A 12277-nucleotide genomic window follows, 5' to 3' on the forward strand; every position below is an offset into this window, starting at 1 on the left:
TAAACCAGAAAAAGGAAGGGGGACAGCGCTCAATATGATACACAGGTGCTTAGTGAATCTTAATCAAACCATATTAAAGGTAAAATATACCATAAGTGACAGTGAAAATATATCATATATACAATCCAAAAATAATATATATATATATTTTTTTTTTCCTTTCATTTAGATAAAAAAAAATAAAAAAAATATATATATATATATACATACATACTTGTTCAGGACAACATCCCTTGTTATGACTGTGTATACGTAAAGGGGTGTATTGGGATGCATAGGCATTGCACACAGTGCGTAAGTTTGGGTAGTGGGTAGTTTTATTATTTTCCTGAAGCCGAGATCATTTTCTGACTGGGCATGCGCACTAGGACGGCGCATGCGCACTGGGACACGGCAACAGCTGATGAACAGCTGATGAATGACGAACTAGCCCCGGAAGTGAGGAGGTAGGTATTTCTGACAGAGTAGAGTTTTCTCAGAGGAGAGCAGGAATTACACTACTGCCATCTAGTGGCAGTAGATGTAATTGTGGTAACGCGGCCCAAGTAATGGGAACGGCGTCACCAGGAGGGGAACAGTAATCAGTTAGATTACTCGTTACCCTCTAAAGTAACTGTGTTAATGCCGTTTACTTTAATGCAGTTACTACCATCACTGGGAGGCGGGTCTGAACCTTGGCTCTGTGTCTGAATGTACACAGGGATTTTATGACTCGGCTCAGTTTTTGGCGGGATCCGCTGATCGTTCCCAACAGAGGCAGATCACCGTTCTGTGACAAGGGAAGGCAGAGATCTTGTGCTTCTGCTACGCAGGAACACGGATCTCTCTCTCTTCCCATTGTACAAGCACCTCCCCCACACAGTTAGAAAGCACTCCCTAGGGACACATTTAACCCTTTGATCGCCCCCCCCTGATGTTAACCCCTTTCCTGCCAGTGTTACAGTGACAGTGCATATTTTTAGCACTGATCACTGCATTGGTGTCACTGGTCCCCAAAAAGTATCATTTGGTGTCAGATTCGTCCACTGCAGTGTCGCAGTCCCGCTAAAAATCGCTGATCGCCGCCATTACTTGTAAAAAAATAAAATAAAAATGACATAAATCTTTCCCCTAGTTTGTAGATGTGATAACTTTTACGCAAACCGATCAAAATACACTTATTGGAATTTTTTTTACTAAAAATATGTAGCAGAAAACTAATTGGTCTAAAATGATGAAGAAATTTGATTTTTTTTTTTTTAAATGTTTATTGAATGTGTTTTATAGCAGAAAATAATTTTTTTTTTTTTTTTTAAAACAATTGTTGCTCTTTTTTTTGTTTATAGAGTAAAAAATAAAAATCAGAGGTGAACAAATACCACCAAAAGAAAGCTCTGTTTGTGGGATAACTTTTGTGCAAACCAATCAAAATACGCTTATTGGGATTTTTTTTGACCAAAAATATGTAGCAGAAAACAAATTGGCCTAAAATGATAAAAAAAAATAGAATTTTAATTTTTTTTTTGGGAATGTTATATAGCAGAAAGTGAAAAATAATGTTTTTTTTTTTCAGAATTGTAGCTCTTTTTTTGTTTATAGTGCAAAAAATAAAAATCGCACAGGTGATCAAATACCACCAAAACAAAGCTCTATTTGTGAGATAACTTTTGCGCAAACCAATCAATATCGGCTTATTGGGATTTGTTTTTTTTACCAAAAATATGTAGCAGAATACAAATTGGCCTAAAATGATGAAAAAAATAGATTTTTACATTTTTTTTTTATTGGGAATGTTTTATAGCAGAAAGTAAAAAATATTGTTTTTTAAAAAATTGTCACTTTTTTTGTTTATAGCGCAAAAAATAAAAATCGCACAGGTGATCAAATACCACCAAAAGAAAGCTCTATTTGTGAGATAACTTTTGCGCAAACCAATCAATATACGCTTATTGGGATTTCTTTTAACCACTTGCCGACCGCCGCACGACTATCTACGTCGGCGGTCAGCCCCTCACAGGCAAACTAACGTAGGGCTACGTTGCTTGCTTGTGAGGGTCTAGGGAGCGAGCGCACGCCCCCGGAGGCGCGCTCCCGCGTGGTCACGGACCCCCCCGCGCGTGTGACCAGCGGACCCCATGTCCGCCGGCCACTCGGCGATCGGCGGGGGAGAGGGAGAATGTCAGGCAGCTTGTGTAAACAAGCTGCCTGTCATTCTCCTCGCTGCAAAGACACTGATCACATGGATTTACTATGTAGATCCGTTGATCAGTGTCCTTACAGCTCAAGCCACAGCCAATCACAGTAAGAATCACGCCCCTAGGGACACACACAGCCCCTCCCTCCCAAATAAAGTTAACCCCTTCACTGCCAGTGTATTTTTACAGTAACAGTGCATATATATAGCACTGATTACTGTAGAAATGTCACTGGTAACCCCAAAAGTGTCAAAAATGTCAGTCAAGGGTCCGATCTGTCCGCCGCAATGTCGCAGTACCGCAAAAAAAAATCGCAGATCGCCGCCATTACGCGTTAAAAAAAAAAACAACAGAAATGACAAAAATCTTTCCCTTTGTTAGTAAACGCGATAACTTTTGCGCAAACCAATCAAAATACGCTTTTTGCGATTTTTTTTTACCAAACATAGGTAGCATAAAACAAATTGGCCGAATATGTTAAAAAATTTTGATTTTTACATTTTTTTGGGGGGAATTTCATATAAAAAAAATGTGAAAAATATTGTTATTTTTGCAAAATTGACGCTCTTTTTTTGTTTATAGCGCGTGATCAAAAAATCGCACAGGTGACCAAATACCACCAAAAAAAAGCTCTGTTTGTGAGAAAAAAAGGACGTCAAATTCGTTTAGGTACAGCGTCGCACGACCGCGCAATTGTCCGTTAAAGTCACGCAGTGCCGAATCGCAAAATACCCCCTGGTCGGAATGGGGGTAAAATCTTCCGGGGTTTAAGTGGTTAACAAAAATATGTAGCAGAATACAAATCGGCCTAAAAGGATGAAAAAATTAGATTTTTACATTTTTTTTTATGTTATATAAAAGAAAGTAAAAATATATATACTGTATATATTTTTTTCAGAATTGTCGCTCTTTTTTTGTTTATAGTGCAAAAAAAAAAAAAATCATACAGGTGATGAAATACCACCAAACGAAAGCTCTATTTGTGGGATAACTTTTGCGCAAACCAATCAATATACGCTTATTGGGATTTGTTTTTTTTACCAAAAATATGTAGCAGAATACAAATTGTCCTAAAATGATAAAAAAATTAGATTTTTTTTTTATTGGGAATGTTATATAGCAGAAAGTGAAAAATATTTTTTTTTTAAAAAAATTGTCTCTTTTTTTTGTTTATAGCCAAAAAATAGAAATCGCAGAGGTGAACAAATACCACCAAAAGAAAGCTCTGTTTGTGGGATAAGGTTTGCGCAAATCAATCAGAATACGCTTATTGTGATTTTTTTTTTTTTACCAAAAATATGTAACAGAATACAAATTGGCCTAAAATGATTAAAAAATTAGATTTTTTTTTTTATTGGGAATGTTATATAGCAGAAAGTGAAAAATATTGTTTTTTTTTTTTCCAGAATTGTCGCTCTTTTTTTCTTCATTTTATTTTTAAAAAAATAAAAAATCGCAGAGGTGATCAAATTTCACCAAAAGAAAGCTCTATTTGTGGGAAAACGTTTGCGCAAACCAATCAATATACGCTTATTGGGATTTTTTTTTTTACTAAAATCAGGTAGCAGAATATAAATCGGCCTAAAATGATGAAGAAATTTGATTTTTTAATTTGTTTTATAGCAGAAAGTAATAACTTTTGCCCAAACCAATCAAAATACACTTTTTGGGTTTTTTTTTTTTTAACAAAAATATGTAGCAGAAAACAAATTGGCCTAAAATGATGAAAAAAAAATACATTTTTTTTTTTTTTATTGGGAATGTTAGAAACACGCCCCTAGGCTCACATTTAACCCCTTGATCACCCCTAGGTTAACCCCTCCCCTGCCAGTGTCATTATTACAGTAACAGTGCATATTTTTAGCACTGATTACTGTAGTAATGTCACTGGTCTCAAAAAGGGGTCCGATCTGTCCACCGCAATGTCGCAGTCTCGCTAAAAATCTCAGATTGCTGACATTACTAGTAAATAATAAATAAATAAATAAAAATGACATAAATCTTTCCCCTAGTTTGTAGACGCGATAAGTTTTGCGCAAACTGATCAAAATACACTTTTTTTTTTTTTTTTACTAAAAATATGTAGCAGAAAACAAATTGGCCTAAAATGATAAAAAAAAAATTAGATTTTAAATTTATTTTTTTTATTGGGAATGTTATATAGCAGAAAGTAAAAAAAAATATATATTTTTTTTTATTGTTGCTTTTTTTGTTTATAGCGCAAAAAAAAAAAGCAACGATAAAAAAAAATATATATATATTTTTTTACTTTCTGCTATATAACATTCCCAACAAAAAAAGTAAATTTAAAATCTAATTTTTTTTAGAATTAGCACGACCGCGCAATTGTCCGTTAAAGTAACGCAGTGCTGAATCGCAAAAAATGGCCTGGTCATTAAGGGGGTAAAACACTCCAGAAGTGGTTAAACCCGCGTTTTCTTTTTTTTTTAACAATTTTTATTCCTTTATTTTGGCTTTTTAAATTTAAAGATGCAGCAATTTAGAAATTGGATGAAAGGTTTAGCACTGGGAATAACTTTTTGATTGATAAAAAATGCATTTTATATACAACTATATAGATCAGACCAAAATGAGGGACAAATGAGGAGGAAAGAGGGACAGAGGGACTTTGTTCCGTATCAGGGACCGCCCCTCGAAATCAGGGACCGCCCCTCGAAATCAGGGACCGTCTCTCGAAATCAGGGACCGTCCCTCGAAATCAGGGATCGCCCCTCGAAATCGGGGATCGCCCCTCGAAATCAGGGATCGTCTCTCGAAATCAGGGACCGTCCGAAATCAGGGACCGTCCCTCAAAATCAGGGATCGTCTCTCGAAATCAGGGACCATCTCTCGAAATCCGGGACCGTCTCTCGAAATCAGGGACCGTCCCTCGAAATCTGGGACCGTCCCTTGAAATCAGTTACCGTCCCTCTAAATCAGGGACCGCCCCTCGAAATCAGGGACCGTCCCTCGAAATCAGGAACCGTCCCTCAGAATCCGGGACAGCTGGGCTGCAATGTTTTTTTATCAGACCAAAATGAGGGACAAATGAGGAGGAAAGAGGGACAGAGGGGCTTTGTTCCGTATCAGGGACAACCCCTCGAAATCAGGGATCGTCCCTCGAAATCAGGGACGGTCTCTCGAAATCAGGGACCGTCCCTCGAAATCCGGGACCGTCCCTCGAAATCAGGAACCGTCCCTCAGAATCCGGGACAGTTGGGCTGCAATGTTTTTTTACCACCCTCATCTACAAGTGTAAAGAAGTGATTATTATATATTTTATTATTTATATATATATTATAGGCAGGGTTGGGGAGTAACTAGTTACATGTAACGCCGTTACGTAATTTAATTACAAAATAAATGTAACTGTAATTCATTACAGTTACTGTGCAAAAACGTGTAATTAAATTACAGTTACATATGAAAATCTGAAAGATTACAAATAGGGTTACTCTCGTGTTCATTTTATAATTATTAGCCACATTCTGTGCTGGCTGCCTGGGCCTCACCTGGCTCTCTCTCTACTTCCTGGCCTGCCCTGAGCTGCGCGCCGGATACACTGGATGTGTCACGTCACGTCACGTCACGTCAGCATCATCAGACTCAGGTCAGGTGACTGTGACAGGCAGCACAGCAGCCGAGTCGCCTCCCAATGGAGGAGGATTCCTCCTCCGCACCTATAAAGTCTCCACCCACCGGCGGCCACCTCCTCCCTCCTCTCCACTCCAGGCACAGCAGCGCGCGTCTCAGCTTAGAAGGGAGGGCCTGAAGAAAGCATTGCACTGGCGGGGCGCCATTTTCACACGTGCGGTGCTCTCCACTTCAGTGCTCCAGGCCAGGCTGCCTCCACCCTCCAAGACGAGACCACACTAGGAGGACTAGTAGGACCGGACTGGACTGACCAGGAGCTGGGGTTATCCAGCAGCAAGATATTGAGCACACCAATGTGCTCCAGCAGGACCAGGACAGAGCCGTGGGTCGCCTGCCATAGAGTAGCACAGGACCCGTTCTAATAGGAGCGACACAAGTCGCTCCGACTTAGAAAAAGGGTCCGGAGCTTCTTTGGGGCGACCTGAAGCGACCTGCATTGACTTCAATGATATGAAGTCCGTGCCCGCCGATCCGATTTCACAGGTCGCCCCGGCAAGTCGGGTCGCGCCTGTGTGAACCGGCTCTAAGACAGCTCAGCTTTGTGTGCAAATTTGCAATTAGCCTAAAAAAAAAAACAGTTAAATATTTTTTCCAGCATTTTAGTCCTAAAAATGTAAAGTATGTATCAATTCAATATCATATGTAAATGTGAAAATGTCATGATGATGTTACATACTCTCTTTTCTTTATCTTTACATTGTTTAATTAGGAGTAGGAGGACTAAATTGAGAATTACATAGTTACATAGTTAGTGAGGTTGAAAAAAGACATCAGTCCATCCAGTTCAACCTATGATGTGTGCTTGCTTTTAACCGTACATTGTATACCCCTGTATGTTGTACATTGTATACCCCTGTATGTTGTACATTGTATACCCCTGTATGTTGTACATTGTATACCCCTGTATGTTGTACGTTGTATACCCCTGTATGTTGTACATTGTATACCCCTGTATGTTGTACATTGTATACCCCTGTATGTTGTACATTGTATTCCCCTGTATGTTGTACATTGTATACCCCTGTATGTTGTACATTGTATACCTCTGTATGTTGTACATTGTATACCCCTGTATGTTGTATATTGTATACCCCTGTATGTTGTACATTGTATACCCCTGTATGTTGTACATTGTATACCCCTGTATGTTGTACACTGTATACCCCTGTATGTTGTACATTGTATACCCCTGTACGTTGTACATTGTATACCCCTGTATGTTGTACATTGTATACCTCTGTATGTTGTATATTGTATACCCCTGTATGTTGTACATTGTATACCTCTGTATGTTGTACATTGTATACCCCTGTATGTTGTATATTGTATACCCCTGTATGTTGTACATTGTATACCCCTGTATGTTGTACATTGTATACCCCTGTATGTTGTACACTGTATACCCCTGTATGTTGTACATTGTATACCCCTGTATGTTGTAAATTGTATACCTCTGTATGTTGTACATTGTATACCCCTGTATGTTGTACATTGTATACCCCTGTATGTTGTGGTCTTTAAGGTTCCCATCTAAATAGTTACATAGTTAGTGAGGTCGAAAAAAGACATCCGTCCATCCGTAATATGGCCATGTGTACAGAATGCCCCCAGAAACACCATTTCCTGCTTGTGTGATTGGCTCACCAGTTTTTCAAGAAGATACAAGTCAGATTTCTGGCATCCCCTGCAACAAAAATTTCATTTTTGGTGAGATACTCCCAATAGGCACACATCTAAAGGGATGCAGGCCCAGCAGATTTCCTCATTAGAGCCCTGCAGGTGCACAGCTGATTGATAATTGTGAAACCACCACCATTAGACTCACTGAGCACAGGCCAGGGCACAGAGGAGCAAACAGTAATTTCTTCAGAATAACAAAAGGTAGGAATCTGCAACAAAGTTTGGTAAAATCCTTGTAATGTACAGAGATCACCCAGAGGGGAATGTTTTTTTCTCAACAAAAGTGGAGTTACGCTTTAAATGTTCCAAACATACAATAAGAGGACAAAGGAACGAGGAAATACAGTGAATGGGTTGGAGATAATAGGCGGGATGTGGGAATTTGATAGGGAACTGGCAAGAGCATAAGAGGTGCTTATTGTATAGGATAAGCTCAGATCAAAGGCAAAACCAAGGCACTTTAGGGACACATGCTCGAAATTAGGCTTGGGAGGAAAACATCCTATTATCACGGATGAGCATTTATGCACACAAAGCTGACTAGTCTGTCTTAAAGAGGAAGTAAACCCTCCTCAGGAAGTTGTACCTATAGGTAAGCCTATATTAAGGCTTACCTATAGGTACTGTAAATATCTCCTAAACATGTACCGTTTAGGAGATATTTACCTTACATGCAGCCAGTGACGTCACTGGCGCATGCACTCTGAAGGAACGGCCGCTGGTGCCGTTCCTTCAGAGCCTCGTGCCGTGACCGTCGGCTCCCATGCGCGTGCGCAGGAGTGACGTCACCGCGGCTCCGGCCAATCAGATGGCCGGATGCCGCGATCCCGGAAGACGGGCGACTGGACATGTCGCCCATCATACAGGTGAGCGGGCGGCACAGCGGGCTCGTTCTAAGGTAAGTATTTCATAATGAGCTAGTATGTGATGCATATTAGCTCATTATGTGTTTCGCTTTCAGGTTGTAAAAAAAAAAAAAAAAAAAGTTAAACGAGTTTACAACCTCTTTAACCACTTAAGCCCCGGAAGATTTTACCCCCTTCCTGACCAGGGGGTATTTTGCGATTCGGCACTGCGTAACTTTAACGGACAATTGCGCGGTCGTGCGACGCTGTACCTAAACGAATTTGGCGTCCTTTTTTTCCCACAAACAGAGCTTTCTTTTGGTGGTATTTGATCACCTGTGCGATTTTTTGATCATGCGCTATAAACAAAAAAAGAGCGTCAATTTTGCAAAAATAACCACATTTTTCACATTTTTTTTTATATGAAATTCCCCCCCCAAAAAATGTAAAAATCAAAATTTTTTAACATTTTCGGCCAAATTGTTTTACGCTACATATGTTTGGTAAAAAAAAAAAAAAATCGCAAAAAGCGTATTTTGATTGGTAGACCTACGTCACTTTGCCTGTGAGGGGCTGACCGCCGACGTAGATAGTCGTGCGGCGGTCGGCAAGTGGTTAAGGCCCGTACACACGATCCGAAAATCGGATGAAAAATAACACTTGTGAAAAGATCGGACGATAATCTGATCGTTAGTACACAGCTTACGAGAGGCGACCACGACAGTTCGCCCGATATTATCCGGTCGTGCAAGCATAAAAATTTTGATCGTATTATAACACATCGTACGATAATCGTATTATCAGTAGGTTGTTCGTCTGAAAAAAATGGTGAGCAGTAGACAGCGCATGAGCAGTAGACATCATTTCCCCCTCACACGCTACAGCGTGGTTACACATACCGGAAGCTTTTGTATCATCGTCCGAGAAAATTCGTATGGTAAGTAACCTCTACCATTTGCGAATATAATTGAGAGTTCCTAGCAACCAAACAAAAACGGACGGAGAGTCGTCCAATTTTCGGATCGTGTGTACTGGGCATTAGAAGCAAATCATACCCTTTCCTTTCAGCAGCACTTTTAGACACCATTGACCCCTCACAATATTTGGACACCTCAGAACATTGACTGCCTGAGCAGAGTTCACTACAACTGTCTCTGTCTGTCATTCTGCACCTGGGATATCAGAGAGACCCCAAATCTTTGCCACAACTGACAACTGACACTGTCATTCAACACCACTTCAGAAAAGTCTGTCTACTCACAACTCTAAGAGCCCATTCACACTAGCACGACTTGTGTTGCCCCAGGTCGCCCCAGGTAGCTTGACATAACAAAAGCAATGTTAATCAATCAGTGGCGTCTTAATTGGCACTACTGAAGTCGCTCCGACTTCAGAAAAGGATCCTGTACTACTTTGAGGCGACCTGTGATCCGACTGTCCCATATACTTCAATGGGAGTCGCCTCCTTATCTTAATTGACACGACTTGTTATCAGACTTTCCAGGAAGAAGAAAGAGATTAGCCAGGCATTCCCCACATTGCAGCCATGCCTATAATGGAATATATATACCATTACATACATATATATATATATATTCCATTATCTCTGCTTGGTCTGTGTGAGTGGCACTGGTGGACACAGATAAGTGGCACTGGTGGACACTGATTCATGGCACTGGTGGACACTGATTTGTGGCACTGATATGTGGCACTGGTGGACACTGATACGTGGCACTGGTGGACACTGATACGTGGCACTGATATGTGGCACTGGTGGACACTGATTAGTGGCACTGATACGTGGCACTGGTGGACACTGATACGTGGCACTGGTGGACACTGATACGTGGCACTGGTGGACACTGATACGTGGCACTGATACGTGGCACTGGTGGATACTGATTCGTGGCACTGATACGTGGCACTGGTGGACACTGATACGTGGCACTGGTGGACACTGATACGTGGCATTGGTGGACACTGATACGTGGCACTGGTGGACACTGATACGTGGCACTGGTGGACACTGATACGTGGCACTGATACGTGGCACTGGTGGATACTGATTCGTGGCACTGATACGTGGCACTGGTGGACACTGATACGTGGCACTGGTGGACACTGATACGTGGCACTGGTGGACACTGATACGTGGCACTGGTGGACACTGATACGTGGCACTGGTGGACACTGATACGTGGCACTGATACGTGGCACTGGTGGACACTGATTAGTGGCACTGATACGTGGCACTGGTGGACACTGATACGTGGCACTGGTGGACACTGATACGTGGCACTGGTGGACACTGATACGTGGCACTGGTGGACACTGATACGTGGCACTGATACGTGGCACTGGTGGATACTGATTCGTGGCACTGATACGTGGCACTGGTGGACACTGATACGTGGCACTGGTGGACACTGATACGTGGCATTGGTGGACACTGATACGTGGCACTGGTGGACACTGATACGTGGCACTGGTGGACACTGATACGTGGCACTGATACGTGGCACTGGTGGATACTGATTCGTGGCACTGATACGTGGCACTGGTGGACACTGATACGTGGCACTGGTGGACACTGATACGTGGCACTGGTGGACACTGATTTGTGGCACTGATACATGTCACTGATACGTGGCACTGGTGGACACTGATACGTGGCATTGGTGGACACTGATACGTGGCACTGGTGGACACTGATACGTGGCATTGGTGGACACTGATACGTGGCACTGGTGGACACTGATACGTGGCACTGGTGAACACTGGTACGTGGCACTGATATGTGGCACTGGTGGACACTGATTTGTGGCACTAATACGTGGCACTGATACGTGGCACTGGTGGACACTGATTCGTGGCACTGATACGTGGCACTGGTGGACACTGATTCGTGGCACTGATACGTGACACTGGTGGACACTGATATGTGGCACTGGTGGACACTGATACATGGCACTGGTGGACACTGATACGTGGCACTGGTGGACACTGATTCGTGGCACTGATACGTGGCACTGGTGGACACTGATATGTGGCACTGGTGGACACTGATACGTGGCATTGGTGGACACTGATACGTGGCACTGGTGGACACTGATACGTGGCACTGGTGGACACTGGTACGTGGCACTGATATGTGGCACTGGTGGACACTGATTTGTGGCACTAATACGTGGCACTAATACGTGGCACTGATACGTGGCACTGGTGGACACTGATTCGTGGCACTGATACGTGGCACTGGTGGACACTGATTCGTGGCACTGATACGTGGCACTGGTGGACACTGATTCGTGGCACTGATACGTGGCACTGGTGGACACTGATATGTGGCACTGGTGGACACTGATACGTGGCACTGGTGGACACTGATACGTGGCACTGGTGGACACTGATACGTGGCACTGATATGTGGCACTGGTGGACACTGATTAGTGGCACTGATACGTGGCACTGGTGGACACTGATACGTGGCACTGGTGGACACTGATACGTGGCACTGGTGGACACTGATTTGTGGCACTGATACGTGGCACTGGTGGATACTGATTCGTGGCACTGATACGTGGCACTGGTGGACACTGATACGTGGCACTGGTGGACACTGATACGTGGCACTGGTGGACACTGATTTGTGGCACTGATACATGTCACTGATACGTGGCACTGGTGGACACTGATACGTGGCATTGGTGGACACTGATACGTGGCACTGGTGGACACTGATACGTGGCACTGGTGAACACTGATTCGTGGCACTGATACATGGCACTGATACGTGGCACTGGTGGACACTGATACGTGGCATTGGTGGACACTGATTCGTGGCACTGATATGTGGCACTGGTGGACACTGATTCGTGGCACTGATATGTGGCACTGGTGGACACATACGTGGCACTGGTGGAC

This window comes from Pelophylax lessonae (genome assembly GCF_965119305.1).
Source record: "Pelophylax lessonae genome assembly, chromosome: 7".
In the NCBI taxonomy this organism is placed as follows: Eukaryota; Metazoa; Chordata; class Amphibia; order Anura; family Ranidae; genus Pelophylax; species Pelophylax lessonae.